The sequence below is a fragment of the Euleptes europaea genome, chromosome 11 (assembly GCF_029931775.1).
Source record: "Euleptes europaea isolate rEulEur1 chromosome 11, rEulEur1.hap1, whole genome shotgun sequence".
Taxonomy (NCBI): domain Eukaryota; kingdom Metazoa; phylum Chordata; class Lepidosauria; order Squamata; family Sphaerodactylidae; genus Euleptes; species Euleptes europaea.
The window spans coordinates 34,904,601-34,921,698 of record NC_079322.1 but is presented as its reverse complement, the minus strand read 5'-3'; positions in this window follow the sequence as shown (position 1 = coordinate 34,921,698).

Below are 17,098 nucleotides of genomic sequence, written 5' to 3'. Positions count from 1 at the left end.
TCGAACAATACCACCAGGTAAAGCCTTGGGACGTAGGTTGCCAATAACCAGGACAAAAAAATGCCCTGCCCTTTAACAGAGTCTTAACGAGACTGTATTTATCAGGGTTTTTTTTTTTACAACTGTTATATGAAAAGCTCAGTAGCCCATTTTCACATATCGAAACCCTGTTAAAGGGGCAAGGCATTTTTTCTCCCTGCAGGATGATGGCAACCCTATTTGGAACGCTTTAAAGGAACTGGGTTCTTAGTAAAATACAATGATGTCCAATTGTAGACTCTCCATTCAAATTTATTGTTCTGTGGGTGAGTCAAAAATGTTCACTGCATTGTCTTATATTTTGTAATTCTGTATTATTTACAGTATACCTTGTTTTAGATAGCTTGTTATTCACATGATTGTGTAATCCTAGTCCTAATGCATTGTCCATTGGTTGTTTTATGCTGTCTGACTGCACTGTTTTATAACCACCTGTGGCAGGGGGCATGGCTCAGTGGTAGAGCATCTGATTGGCATGCGCAAGGTCCCAGCTTCAATCCCCAGCATCTCTAGGTAAAAGGCCTAGCAGTATGTGATGTGGAAAAGCTTGTCTGAGACCCTGGAGAGTTGTTGTCACTTTGAGTAGACAATACTGACCTTGGTCATTTATGCATGGGGTTTTTACCTGAGGTTCGTTGCTGGCTGGACCGACACTTTCCAGTTGAGAATCTCTGCACCAAGCTCTCTCCAAGCTCAAATCAAGTCCCTGCCCCTTTAAATGCTACTTTGTAATTGCTTACTTCACAGTGCCCACTGTGAGAGAAAATCTGCCCCAAAAACCAAACCCAAATGCTGCATAAAAAAGCATTTTAAGAAACAAAAAACAACAGAGCAATCTGAAAGGAATGGGGGGGGGGGAAGAAATCCAAGCTTCGGTTTTAAAAAGCCTTTCTTTTGCTCAGAAAGAGCTCAGAGGAAGCAGGAAGCATTTGAATCCCCGCCTCTTTACACATTGCTTTGTGATTCGCTGCGAGAGAAAGCAAGCTTCTGTGTCCAATGCTTTGCCTTCTGCACAGAGATTCCAGCCGGGCTGAGCTCAGGGGAGAGGGAAGAGTCGAGTTAGCAGAGGAACGGGAAGACCCGGTCATTGCAAGGGCTGTCAGCGAGGTAATTTTTAATGCTTGGAAACAAAACAAGTCCAGCAGGGCATGGGTGTCATCTGACAGTGCTGTCCTGTGCAGGAGCAAAATGAATAATTGAGTCAGAATTCATTTATAGTTTCTTTCTTGCCTTTTGCATTCTTCCAGCATGGTGTAGTGTTACGGGGAATGCCGGGGGTCTCCAATAATTAATGGGGGAATTAGCTTATTGGAGACAAGCCGGAGGGAGGTACGAAAATTCCTGAGGACGGCTGGGTTCTGTCGCATTTGGGTACCAAACTTTGCCCTTTTGGCACACGGCTGTGTAACATGAGACCCAAGACCGTTGTCAAGAAAAACAGTTTTATTCGCAGCTGCGGCTCAGTTACTCTAGCAAGCAAAACACTGAGCCCCGATTCTACTGGGGAACAGACATTTATCCAAAATCCATGCTCTGACGAGGCACATCAACATTCTGTGCTTATCTGGTTGTTTTACATAGACTGGAGTCTGAGAGCTTCAGCAGTTCCATCCAGTTCCGTTATCGTTCACCATGTCTTTCCATGACTTTTCCCCCACTACCTTAGCACACACATAGAGTTATCCTGCCCAGGAACAAGCTATTCCCTTGCTGTCTTAATACATTTCAATACATTTACAGAAAGGAAAAGAGGTTATCACAAACTATTAAATCAGAATGCTTAAGTAGATCCTCCACATTCAGAGGAAATCTATCTTGCTGTCTCAGTAGGGTGTAAAAACCTCCTCCTCTTCTTCTTCTGTCCCTATGGGATGTATGTTCTTGCTGGAATAAAGTTTCAGAAACCAGACGGCAGTGTGCCAAAATGAAATGTGAGGAGTCTAAGCCCATCATAAAAGTTTTTTTAAAAGTTTGTGTAGCACACAGTGTGAAATAAGTATTCATGAAGAGTAGCTTTGTAGACGTGTCCAAAATGAACATTCCTTCCTCCCCCACCCCCCCAAAAAAACAGCACAGTTGGAGGCTAATGGATAATAAATTCATTTTTACTGAGACATTTCCACTTGAACTTTCAAGGGAACTTTGATAGCCCACCTCTTCCTGAAGGCTCAAGACATCACAGTAGGTTACAAAGCGTACTGCCACATTAAAGTACAAGTAGGCAGGTTCATTGAAATGTCTTTGTGAATGAGGAATTACATGGGCATCCTCTATTTATTTAAGGATCCTAATTGAATTCTGAAAATAGCACCACTGGTGAAGGAAACTTATATGAAAGCAGTTACATAATTCAAGTCAAGCATATAATAGTTTCTGGTAAGGCAGCAGACATCATTCCAACTTTTATAACAACAGTGATTAATTATATCTTTGGAGAAAACCTATTTTCGACTAGCAGTCAGTGAACTGTAAAGAAATGTGTCAGTATCTATTGCGTGGAAGCTTGGTTTTGCTGAGTGGGAGGCACAATAATTTCATGATGACAGCTAATACACAGAAGCTGGGATACAAAGAGCATTGTGTGCAAATGGAAAGCACCTCTGCTTAAGATTTTTATTTTCTAAACGCGTCTTTCCATGCCATGTTAAATCCCACTCTGGAGGATTCTGTACCTGCAGGCACATTTTTTAGGAAGGCTGCAAGTTAGGGTTGCCAGGTCCCTCTTCACAACCGGTGGGAGGTTTTTGGGGTGGAGCCTGAGGAGGGCGAGGTTTGGGGAGGGGAGGGACCAACACCATAGAGTCCAATTGCCAAAGTGGCCATTTTCTCCAGAGGAACTGATGTCTATTAGCTGGAGACCAGTTGTAATAGCAGGAGATCTCCTGCTATTGCACCTCCAGCCGACAGAGATCAGTTCCTCTGGAGAAAATGGGGGCTTTAGATATCGGCCTCTATGGCATTGAAGTCCCTCCCTTCCCCAAACCCCGCCCTCCTCAGGCTCCGTTCCAAAAATCTCCAGGTATTTCCCAGCTGCAAGGGTTCTGAATGGGAAGCAGGGCTAGAAAAGCTCCATTGCTTTTGGGCAGGTCACAGGTGTGTGGAACTCTGAGCATGGCCTCTGGAGATCTGGCTTGGGATTCCACCTGTTCTATAGAAAGCTATCCAAGCACTAGATTTCTGGCCAAATATAATTACAGGGTTGGAATGAATGAAATAGAACCGAATCAAAGAGGCATCAAAGGCTCACACGAGACAGCTGCTTAGAAAATAACCCTGATAAGGCAATGAGGGGAAAGTAGCTGAGATGTATAGTTAAAGCCAATTTTATGACTGCCTAACAGCTATTGAAAGAAGATTTGATGTTAAACAGCTCCTAACTCACCAATTCATTATTGTCACTTTATAGCTTTTTTATTGCAAAATCATTTGGATCACAAAATGTCAACCTAGGAAAAATACTTTCCCCTGTAAGGCTTATTACCTCTCATTAATAATGGCAGAGAAGGAAATCTTCCGTTATGTCTCTGTGTTTTTTCAGGGTTGCAAATCTCCTTGGAACATTTAGCTGAGCTGCAGCAGGCCTTGTTTTGAGGAAGCCGAATTTTAGAATAATTCTGGTTAACTTCTGCCTCAGTCATAAAAAAGGAGTGTCACATCCTCTCCCCAAATTAGGGTTATAGCATATTTGGTTGGATGTGATGTGGTATTTGCATATGAAAGACTGCAGGTTGTTCTGAGTAAGTTTATAGAAGAGAAAATAAACACAGTCACTTTCTAAATTAGGGCTACACCTCAGTTTTTGACTTCTCTAAAGCAGAGTGGTATTGCCTTAGGTAACAGTGTGTGCAATCATTCCTTTTCCACATCTCAGCATTGCTGCACTGAGTTCAATATTAATAGTACTACTACTACTAATAATAATAATAGTGTGTTGCCGTATTTATTGGAAGCAATCCATACAGATAAAAAGAAATCACGTTGTAAGCTCACAGCTTAATTCAAGTATCAAGTATTTATTTAATTAAATATTTACATCTTGTTTTTCTCCCACACCAAGAATTTAAAATGGCTTACATATATGCACATTTAACACACACACACACACACATTGATTATAATGGGATTTATTTCTGAGAAGGCTGGTTTAGGGTTAATCTTATCCGTCTTCAGACATTTGCCTAAGGTGTTCTCTCGGATCACAATGCAGTAAAACAACAGACAACAGTAAAAGTAGCAAAAGTGTAAAAATGGCATAAAACAGCATAAATAAAATACCCGCAGCAGCTTCAAATAAGTTAAATGAAAGAAAGCCACAAACTGTTTAGAATTACTTGAGATTTTTTAAAAAGTTTACAGTATGTTGTCAGTTAACAGGTTTGGTAAAGGGAAAGTTAAGGGGAAGGTGTTCCATATAATAATAGAAAAGGCTCTGACCTCCCTGACCATTATCCTTGTTTCGGAGTGGGGGACACAGAACAGAGATTTTCCTCCTTTATTTTCTGTTCATCCTCCATCCCTTTAGTCAGTTTGTTTTTCCCTTGGAGGCTGTGTAACTGGGGTAAAAATCTTTGTATCCAATTCTGAACAATGGCCTCACAACGTGGATCAAAAAATTTGCACAATGGGGCTATGAACACATAAGGGGTATTCGTCTACAAGCCTGTGGGGTGGTTAGAGACTGCTAAGGGAGAAACAATAAAACTAGAAAAGGTAGGTGGATGAGGGGAAAGGAAATGGGAGAAGTTGTCGGGAGAAGAAAGCTGAACCTTAAGCTGTTTCTCATTATATGTTTCTTCGACTGTGTATAAACACACAGTAGAATAGGATGGGATTGAAGTAGAATGTGGTGGTAGCAAATGGACCATACCACTTCAGATGACAGATTGGGGTATCATTTTTTAATGCCCCCCCATATTTAAATATCTCCCTGCATTTAAAAAACAGCATAACAGGGGAAAATGTTATAGCCCGGCATTTTGTCTGTTGTGCTGGTTTTACTCATTTGTTTTGAACAGTTACATCTCAAACAACTGTTCTAGTCCATAAATCCTCAATAATTACAATTCCTTGGGCTTTAAAAAAAAAAACCCCACACATAATAAAATCCTAAAACCAGCAAGGAAATAACATAAAAATATGACCCAACACCTGCAGTCTGAAGTGATACAGTCCATGCCACATCATGTGCTCTGCATATATAGACCAGGAAATATGATCCTCCTGGTGAGACTTTTCTCCTGTTTTTAGCAGAGGGCTCATGGCTCTCCAAAGGCTGTGGGAAAGAAATAATCTCCGTATCAGATGACAGAGCAGAAATGGATATGCAAAGACCCAGAAGTGCAGGGATTTTAAACTTTAAGTCAGTTCTTTGTAGCACAACCAACTCACCAGCTTTTGAACAGGGGCAGAATATCTTATCCTGCTAACGTGATCAGGACACAGTGTTAAAAGATGAGATATGGAAAAACCAGGTTATTACCAGGCAAAATCAAAATGGCCACATGATGGCACCAAAACCACAGCAGTATGGTGGCTTGGTGTGGCCTAGACTAACTGGGGACTATTCCCCCCCCCTTTTACCTATATTTAAACGTATTGCTTTTCTTTGGCAGGAAACTATGAAACTAATTAAAGAGAAAAAGGAGCGGTGCACGGAAAGAAGAAAGGCAGTCTTTTTAAAAAAGTCCATCTTTCTACTTGGCTATGTGCATAAACAGTTGCTAAGTGGGCCAGCTTCATATGCATAAGCGGCATCAACTTCCCATTGGAACTAATGAACCAATAATAAACCAATCTGTGCCAACAAGGTGTAATAAGGAAGCCTATAGCATACTGCCATAGATTAAAATATTCAATTTGACTGGAGATGTTAGGATTCAAAGTCTACAGTAGTGATCTCCAATGTGGTATCTGGTGGTACCATGGTAACCACTGATGTGTTTCCTGGTGCCTACTACCCCAAGGTAGGGAGCCAATCCTGGCTTTCCTCCATCTTTTTGGAACAGGAGGTTCTCCAGAAAGAGAGGGTTCACAGTGTTGCTGTAACAACAGTTATATTCTCTTTGTTCTCTTCCCCGCCCTCCCCAACACACCATCCAGGTATCATCTGGTTATTTAAAATCCATTTCACTGTATCAGTGGTTCCTAGCCTTTTCAAGTATGATGACTCCTTTTCAATGCCAAAATTTTTCATAGACTCCCCACATGATAGTTGTCATACTATTAGTATCCATTGATTGATGAAATACACCATGAGAAAAAGCTACTGTGAATTTGTATTTTATTAATCACAACAGCATCTACATACATTGGAATGATAGTAATACATGTATGTGTGAGACATATTATTTATTCGGTCTACAGAAGGTATGTTTGCTTATTTGATGAGACTGCTGGTGCTGTTTTGCAGCTTTTGGAGATTGGAAATCTGGCTGAAGAGTAGACAGTTACAGTCCAATGACTTGACACAGTATAGGAAAGTTTCATATGTTTGTATAGTTTGGAGTTACTGGCATAACTGCCCTTTGCTAACACAAATAAGCAGTTAGTCTGTACTCATGGAAATGGATGCACAATGAGCATTCAGTCTTTGACAGAAAAATTAGCGGATTATTATTTTGAGTTTAACCCTGCTTTTCAGTGGTAAATTGGCTTCCCAATTTATCAGAATCTAACACAAATAATGATGAAAGTGCAATAGAAAATGTTCCTTGTGGAAAGAATTCTCAATTGTTCTGGATCCAGGTATGATCAAGGGATTCATGGCTGCTCCCCCCCCCCCCGCCATGGCCTTAGTGATGGCACTTGGGTTAGAGGAAAGGGAACCTTAGCTCCAGGGTCTGCAGTCAGATCTCTGGGCACATGCGTTGACTTGTAGTTCTTTTCCGCATCTAATAATGTTGTGATTACTAATCTACAGGCTTTTTCTGCATTCTCTTTTTCTTCATCTCCAATTTCCTGTTTCCTTGGGTTGTTTTTTAAGTTCCGCATGTGTTTTGCTTCTTCAAGTGGTCAATTTGATATCACACCCAATTTTATCAAGAGTTAAAAAGCTGCTGCTTAAATAGGTAGAGAAATAAACTAGATTTAATCTTCTGCTATACCGAATCAACCACTAGAGGGCATAAAACACTGAACTCTAAAAAAACACTGAAGAACCGGGAACATCAAGAGGAGGAAAAAGAGAATGCGGAAAAGGCCTAGGTGGCAAAATGAATGAAAAGCCCAGTGGCATCTTAATGAGCAACAAAATTTATTCTAGAATAAACTTTATTGAGTCAGAACTCACTTCAGATGCATGCACTATCTCTTACCTGTTAGGAAGAAAAGAGGCCTATAAATTATACTAGCATGGCATAGGCCCAGATCACACAATATTCTGCTATTATAACACACAAATTGGATTGGTCCTGTTAATGGATTATTCATATTATTTGTGCACAATTACAAGTATCACATTAATTGTTTGATCTTTTCCTCATTTTGTGACTCAGTGTTGTAATACCTGAAGAAAGGAGCAGTTCCTAAAGCATCCTTGCCTAAAGGCCAAGTTCGATCCACTTTTATGGCTGATATAAAACAAAAGATAGATTTGTCATTTTCTTTCAGGGCACCCTTGAGGTTAAATAAATTCTGCCATACATTTGTGAAGTCTGGAATCTTCATATTATTTGTTTGTTTGGGGTTTTTTGTTTTTGCTTAAAATGTGCAAATATGGTTAAGAGGCTGTGAAATCTTGACATTTCTCAACTTGCAGTACAATGGATACCTGATAAATAATTCACCATGACTCCACATGCATTTTTTCCTAAAACTGAAAAAGAATCTTTATAAATAACATAAATATTTGACTACAAGACTGTGACTTGCTCCTTCTGCAATCGCCTGCTATTATTACAGAGCAGGAAATGATGTCTACTCCAATTCTGTCATCTGTTCTACTTTTCTTACTTTCTCCTTCTTGTCTAGTTCATCCACATTTTTTAAATGCTAATCTAAAGTTCAAGTAGTAGAGAGGCATTACTTGCCTACAGTGTTCAGTCTTCCCTGATTTTCCCCTCTTTATACCATATTCCTAACATGCTACAATTGTATTTTGGCCAATGGGGTGTATTGACTAGAGTGTTGGACTGGGATCTGGGAACCTCAGGTTCAAATCCCCACTCCGCCATGAAAGTTTGTTTGGTGAGCTCGGGCCAGTGACATACTCAAAGCCTAACCTAGCTCACAGAGTGTATGTGATGATAAAATGGAGAAAGGGAGAATGCTGCTGTAAGTCACTTTGGGTGAACATGGGGGAGAAATGAGGCACATTAATATCTAAATAAATAAATTTAGCTCCTTTTCCACTCCTCATAGACTCTGATGTTCCCAGTATCTTTTCAAGTTGTTATAAGGCTTTTAAATATTTGTTTAGTTCTTGGCTTGTGTGTGTGTGTGTGTATATATATATATATATATATATATATATATATATATATATATATATATATATATATATATATATATATATCAGTAGAAGTTCCCAAGAATGTAAGAAGTATTGGCTTTTCTGAAAATACTAAAGGAAATTAAGAGTCCGCTGTGAAAAAGGCTGCATTTTGGGTGCAGGAACAATCTCATACTAAAATTATTTATACCTTAATTCTAAATATACTGAGTTGTTGTGAACTGTCAGCAGAAAGCACAGACAAGTATGGATTTCCCCTGCTTTCCCCTTCCCCCAGCTGTCCCTTTTGACACCTGGAAAGATGGTGCCTGCAGCTGTATGGCAAATTTGCTATCTGGGTGCTGCAAATCTCTGGGAAATTTCTTTATCACTTTATCTTACAAAGTACATTATTAGTAATCCTTCCAACAATAATATGTGGTGAAATAGAATGTGAGACAGATTCCATTATCAGATTTCCAAGGGTTATAGAAGGCATCACAGTAAAATGAACTTATTCATCAGTAGTAAGAATCATTATTAATCATCATTAATATTTCTCACTGCATTTTGGGGGTGCTTTATATTCAGTTTAGAGCTAGAGGATTTAAGCCCCAACAACAAATTATGAGTTTAATTCTTCATTTTATGTGCCCTTCTTCCAGTGTGCTAGCTAATTCCTTTCCCAATATTGGTTGCATACATACCCCAGGTTATGTATTCTAAAAACTCTTAAATGGCATCTTCCAGAACTCTAATGGAAAAAAGATCATTTGCAGTGAAATCCTGTCTGTATCATGAAACATCTTACTTCAGCATTGCTTTTGTTGATCAGGCAATCCCACTAGCTCTGTGGAAACTTATATTATGCACTGTATGGATTTACTGAAATGTTTTGCACCAAACCAGTTTCCTGGGGAGTGTACCAATTATGCTAATAGAAGATGCTTCAGGGTGCTGATTAAACTGATTCTGATGCTTTTCTGAAAATGTGTGCTTTGTTACTAGATGATTGCATACAATAAACATAAAATTGCATATTCCTTGCCTTAAAAGAGTTGTGACTCAGTGATAGGCAATGTGCTTAGCATGCACAAGGTCCCAGGTTCTAGTATAACTGGTTAAGAAAATCATGTAGTAGGTGACATGAAGGACCTCAGCTCAGGACCCTAGAGAACTGCTGCCAGTCAGAGCAGACAATACTGACCTTGGGAGACCCATGGACTGACTCAGGGTTTCCAGGTCCCTCTTAACCACCGGCGGGAGGTTTTTGGGCTGGAGCCTGAGGAGGGCAGGGTTTGGGGAGGGGAGGGACTTCAATGCCATAGAGTCCAATTGCCAAAGCAGCCATTTTCTCCAGGTAGGGTTGCCAGTTCCCTCTTCACCACTGGCTGGAGGTTTTTGGGCTGGAGCCTGAGGAGGGCTGAGGACAAGTCCTCTTATGGATTGAGAGCTGGCTGAAAAAGGAAGCAGAGAGTAGGAATCAATGGTCAGTTCTTCCAATGGCGGGTTGTGAGCAGTGGGGTGCCTCAGGGATCTGTTTTGGGACAGGTGCTTTTCAACCTGTTCATCAATGACCTGGAGTTGGGGTTAAACAGTAAAGTAGCCAAGTTTGCAGATGACACCAAATTATTTAGGGTGGTTAAAACAAAATCGGACTGTGAAGAGCTCCAGAAGAATCTCTGCATACTGGAAGAACGGGCATTAAAATGGCAAATGAGATTCAATGTGAGTAAGTGTAAAGTGATGCATATTGGGACAAAAAATCCCAACTTCAAATATACACTGATGGGATCTGTGCTGGCAGCAACAGACCAAGAAAGGGATCTTGGGATGGTAGTGGATAGCTCAATGAAGATGTCAACCCAGTGTGCGGCTGCTGTAAAAAAGGCAAATTCCATATCATACTGCCTTGTACAAATCTATGGTGAGACCACACTTGGAATACTGTGTAAAAGTTCTGGTCACCACACCTAAAAAAGGATATTACAGAGCTTGAGAAGGTGCAGAAAAGAGCAACCAAAATGATTAGGGGACTAGAGCAACTGTCCTATGGGGAGCGGTTAAGATGCTTCGGGCTGTCTAGCTTGGAAAGAAGGCGGCTGAGGGGAGACATAATAGAGGTCTATAAAATTATGCATGGTTTGGAGAGAGTGGACAGGGAGAGGTTATTCTCCCTCTCCCATAATACTAGAACACGGGGTCATCTGCTAAAGCTGGAGGGTGAGAGATTCAAAACAGATAAAAGGAAGTATTTTTTCACACAACGCATAGTTAAATTGTGGAACTTCCTGCCCCAGGATGTGGTGATGGCTGCCAGCTTGGAGGGCTTTAAGAGGGGAGTGGACATATTCATGGAGGAGAGGGGTATTCATGGCTGTTAGTTGGAATGGATACTAGTCATGCTGCATACCTATTCTCTCTAGTATCAGAGGAGCATGCCTAATATATTAGGTGCTTTGGAACACAGGCAGGATGGTGCTGCTGCAGTTTGTCTTGTTTGTGGGCTTCCTAGAGGCACCTGGTTGGCCACTGTGTGAACAGACTGCTGGACTTGATGGGCCTTGGTCTGATCCAGCAGGGCCTTTCTTATGTTCTTATGAGGGCAGGGTTTGGGGAAGGGAGGGACTTCAATGCCATAGAGTCCAATTGCCAAAGTGGCCATTTTCTCCAGGCAAACTGATCTGTATCGGCTGGAGATCAGTTGTAATAGCAGGAGATCTCCTGCTACTATCTGGAGGCTGGAAAAACTGAAGGCTCAGTGCTGTACGGATAATGGAAGAGATCCAAACAGCACACACAAAGTACTTGAAATGGAGTGATAATTTATAAAAGTGAAAAGTGGTGCAACAAGTGAACAATATATACAATAGGATAACAATAAAGATACACATACAAAATATCAATAGAAGTCCAGCATAATGACAAATTCAATGGCAAAAATAATTATCCTGAGAGTCAGGTAAGGAAGGAAGGAAGGAGCAGAATCACAGGATCCCCTGATGAAGGACGTCTGTCAACATCTTACTCTTTGAGAAGACAATACACATAGCTGATGAAGCCATGTGCGAATCGTGATTTGGATCTAGACAACACATCCTGACATCTTCCCTACGTGGCTCTTGCCTGGAACATCTGCTTTTCAGCTGCCTATAAGTACAAGAGAAGTCCATATTGGATTACAAATATTGACTTACCTGACTTACAGGATACCCATAATTTCTTAGACAATAGACATTTACTTACCTGACTCTCAGGATAATTATTTTTGCCATCGAATTTGTCATTATGCTGGACTTCTATTGATATTTTGTATGTGTATCTTTATTATTATCCTATTGTATATATTGTTCACTTGTTGCACCACTTTTCACTTTTATAAATTATCACTCCATTTCTAGTACTTTGTGTGTGCTGTTTGGATCTCTTCCACTACCTGGAGGCTGGCAATCCTATCTCAAGGTGAACTGATCTCTATCAGCTGGAGATCAGCTGTAATAGCAGGAGATCTCCAGCTAGTACATGGAGGTTGGCAACCCTAGATTAAGTATAAGGTAGCTTCCTGTGTTCAAAGGATTTTCAGATTTCTTATAGGGAAAAAAATCATTGTGGATTGGATCCAAACATTTCATTCTGCATGTGAAAGATGTCTTCTGTTCACAAAAGGGGCTGTTTTAGACCCTGTGCTAGATAACTGCACCCTAAAAGTAAACACATATTATCTGCTTGCACAAACATGAGAATTGCTATTCAATCCACTATATTCCTTGTTCTAGACAAGTAGAAGAATGAGGTGGTAGAATTCATTGGCATTAGAATGGGCTGTACCACTTCAGACTGCAGGTGGGGAGATTCGTGTTTTAATGCTCCTCCATATAAGAACTCCCTGTAAACAAAAACAGCACATCAGAATGTGATCTGCCCAGCTCTTGGCATGCCAGTTTTTTGGCCAATAACAATAATTTATGAAAGGAAACTTGAAAAATATAATCCCTCTAGCATTGATAAGTGACTTTGATCCATTGTTTGTAGGGGTTCAGTCTTGGAACCAGTTTTTAATGCCAGAGTTTTATTTGGGAAGAAATGAAGTGATAACAAATAAGACAGTTCCTCTGAGCATGTGCAAAGTGTGATTTCCTCTCTAAGGAGAAACTACCAACCAGTACATTTTGTACCACAGGACAAATCTCACATGTCAGTGGAGAGAATTCCAGGCAGGCATGGATTTCGGCTGCTTTTATTTTAAGAGTGAACCACTGCTTGGGTTTAAATTGATCTAGCCTGAATATTAATAACTACTAAATATTAACAATTGAATATTAATAACTACTTAATAACTACTACTTAATCCACCTGTCTCCTCTCTATCATTGCCTTTCACTTGCAGGAGAATACTTAAATGCTTTGGCTGGCATTCCCTCACTGACCCTCCTTCTCATGAATGTGATTTTATTGAGTATGTATTTTGTTTAATTGTAATTTAATTGTGCCAGATCTGGTAGGGTAAGAATCAGGATTGCCAACCTTCAGGTTAGAACTGATCTCCAGGTGACAGAGATCAGTTTCCCTGGAGAACATTTGGAAGGTAGACTCTATGGTATTACACCCCACTGAAGTCTCTCCCTTCCCAAAATCCCACCCTTCCCAGACTCATCCCCAAAATTTACCAACCTGGAATGGGCAATGTCAGTAGGGTTGCCAACCTCCAGGTAGTAGCTGGAGACCTCCTGCTATTACAACTGAGCTCCAGCTGATAGAGATCTGTTCGCCTGGAGAAAATTGCCGCTTTGGCAGTTGGACTCTATGGCATTTAAGTCCCTCCCTCCCCAAACCCCATCCTCCTCAGGATCCCCCCAAAGCACCTCCCCGCCCCGGTGGCGAAGAGGGACCTGGCAACCCTAAACGTCAGTAAGAACTGAGGTTCATCAAGCCTTAACCATAACTTGGTTTATTGTCTAGGAACATAGTTAACATGAACAGTGACTCTCCCAATCTACAGGGTCTGAAGAGGTCCAAACAACCCCAACTAAAAGGCCCAACACTCTCAATCATATATAACAAATTGTTTTTATACTGTGCATTTCAAAAGCTTGTTTTATTTTTTTTAAATTGGGTTTAAATTTTTTTTAAATGCTATATTGGGTAATCTAAACTGGGTGGAAAGGTGGCACAGAAATGTTTTAAATAAATAAATAAAACATTACCATGATTTTGAATCGATTAAAAATTATTCCCATTTTATTCAATGGGACTTATTCCCTGAAAGTGTTCTTAGGATGATAGTCCTTTGTTTATACAATTTGAGAAATCAGGAGACATAAAAACAGCATCTTCTTGTCATTTTGAGCACATAGTATATAACTTCCCAAAACATAGGATTAACAACGTACAGTATGTGTTTTGAAGTTCTGCTGGATAATTTGTTTCTGAAAGGTAAATGTCAGCCTCAATTCTTGTATAAGCTGCAAATAAAATCTTTGTGATTCAGAAAAGTTGAGTAAATATTGTTAGTAGTGTTTATGAAATCCTTTCATTTATTGGCTTGAGCTGGAATAGTATTTGTGAGCATGAAAAAATAATTCCTAATTGTTTTAACAGAGTTTTCCAGCCAAGGGTTGTAGTAGGAAACATTGTTCAAAGTTGTCTATTCTGTTTTTTTCAGGCGGTGGGGTGGGGGGATTGATATAAGTATAAAGCTATGAACAAATCTTTTTCCAAAGCATTTTTTCTGGAATAGCTTCAGGTCTTGAAAATGTGATTCACTTACATTATCATTATTGTTGGAACCCCTTTTATCAAGCAATAAGATCTGTAAACTTTTGCAAGTCTTCCATTAAACTTGTGTAAACTTTCACATGACTTCAATGATGACTTTCTTCTCACCTATTTTTGACAATTAAGAAATGTCAACAGTCTGCAGTCTGAAATGCAATAACTATTATTACTGATTTCCTTTACAATTAGGGTTGCCAGCCAGTGCCTGGCATCTGGCTGGAGATGGGGCGATGTCATCAGAGTGAAGAGGTGACATCACTTCTGGGGCGAACCCAGACAGCACATCACTGAATCAATGCAACACTCTAGGATTTACTGGAAACCCTGATTTTTTGGTCCTAGAGTGTCATTCTGAACTCTATGATCCTAGAATGGGTAGAGCAAGTCATTTGGCACATGCAGGAGGCAGAGAGAATGGCACAGTGGATATAGAGGCAATTGACACCCTAAGAAAGCAGGCAGAGATTTAGCGTTCCAAAGAAAGCAGACAGCATGGTATAACAACTACCTCTGCCTTGGGCACAACTCATAGGTATCTTTGCTAAAGTACATAGTAAAAGCTAAAGGCATCCTAGTGACACTTGTTCATGCAGATTGGTTGAGTGGCCTTAGGCGCTGGTGTGACACTTGCGCCAGTGTTAGTGCCACTTGCGCCAGCTAAATGGGCACTAATGCCAGCACAGGGTCACTTACACCGACGCAGGGGAGCCACATGTCAGTGCCATGCATGGGCGTTGGTGCAGCCACTGTGGCAGTGTTTCTCCAGTGCAAGGGCTTGTGCCAGTGCCAAAGGGGGCATTCCCTTTGGCCCTGGGAATGATCCCTTTTGCCAACGTGAACTTGCGCCTGCAAAAATGGTGGCACCGCCCCATGAAATTGCATGGAGCAGTTTTATGGGGCTTGGGGAAAATAACATTTTTGGCTTGCTGTGCCAGGCCAGCAGGCCCCAGGCACGCCGCAACTAGCCCCTTAGCATTGCTCTGCCCAACTGACTTCCTAACTAATTATCAAGTAGGCTGTGTAGGGTTGTCAGGTCCCGTTTTGCCACAGGCGGGAGGTTTTGGGGGGTGGAACCTGGGAAGGGCAGGGTTTGGGGAGGGGAGGGACTTCAATGCCATAGAGTCCAATTACCAAAGTTGCCATTTTCTCCAGATGAACTGATCTCTATCGGCAGGAGATCGCCAGCCCCTACCTGGAGGTTGGCAACCCTAAGGCTGTGTATGCATCGACCTTTCCTTCGTTGCAGACATTTGGAAACTGCAGTTGGTGATGATCTATCATACTAAGCATTTCCGACTGGAGTAGCATTATAGTTACAAATTATTTTTCTCCTGGCATCACATAGATCATACTGATGAAAACTATCTTCTTCCTTTAGGCCTTTGAATTGCCTTCAGTGCCACTAGCCTTGACATGCGGTTGAATACTTTACAAATGTGGTTTTGACCTCAAGGTCATTTAATAATATGATCCGATCTTTCAAGTGTATTCAAATGGCTTTCTGAAAGGAGGAGAGGGGAAAGGCCTTTGAAGCAGCTCTTAGAATTTCAGAGGGCTGTGTGAGTTGCTTTGGGGGATTGCTGGCTTATTCTTTCCATCATTATTTAGAGAGAAACTGCTAGGCATTTGGTGCTAGATTTCTATCTTCATGCAAACTTTCCATAATTTTAGAAGAAGCAAAGACATCGTCTCATTGGCCTCCCCATATTATCATAATTATATAATTTATGTAGCAAATTGAGCTTGAGATTTATGAATACTTACGTTCTTTGTACTTGGCCCTCTGGCTAGGGTTGCCAACCTCCAGGTGGTGGCTGAAGATCTCCCGCTATTACAACTGATCTCCAGCTGATAGAAATCACTTCACCTGGAGAAAATGGCTGCTTTGGCATCTGGACTCTATGGCATTGAATCCCCTCCTCTCCCAAACCCTGTCCTCCTCAGGCTCCACCCCAAAAATCTTCCTCAGGTGGCGAAGAGGGACCTGGCAACCCTATCTTTGGCTCAGATGATCCCACAAAACAAAAGGAATGGTCAGGCTTCCCAGTGGCAATATATATCTTCTCTATGCATCTTAATTGTTGCAAAATGATTTTGTTCTAATGCCCATTGTGGCTGGAAGGGGGGAGCCATCTGGCCAGAGAAAGGAGGCAGATGAGTGCCTTTCTGTAAGCAAAAAGGAAGTACATTTTAAACCCTGGCAGAAGACAAAATGAAAAAAAGCAGATAGACTTACTAGAGAGTTGGTGAAGGAGCGCTCTCTCTCTCTGCATCTGATACAGAAGGCAGATCTGCTGCCCTGTAGCAGTGTTTCTGTACTTCCACCTGTGTCCTACCTATATATTTGTAACAAAGTGAATTTTACAAAGATACCATAAACCTCCAGTGCTCTGTCCTCTAAAGCAGTGGTTCCTAACCTTTTTTCACTTGCTTACCCCTTGGCAGCCCATTTCCATGAATTATACCCTTCATATTACCGAAATATTTGTAATTAATATAGTTGCTATTATTTCAAATTTATATTTCCGCCATTTTTTTCATGTACCCCTAAATGTCCAGGTTCATACCCCTGGGGGTACACTTACCCCAGGCTGAGAATCACTGGAAACCAGTTTTGCCATTGTGCAAATCTAATGTGAGTAGAACTACTGCTCAAAAGGCTAGCTACATGATTTGATTATCTAATGTTAGCATATATGTTTTTGGGAGTAAAAACTTTAAAAGCAGGTAATTTAAGTGAGCTTACGACATGGACACTTGAAAACCTCAAGAGATTTTCAAGCAGTCTGTGGATTCCCTGAATGGCAGTATCAGCTTTCTTAAATCTAGCGAAATAGGTATTGATTACTTTCCTGA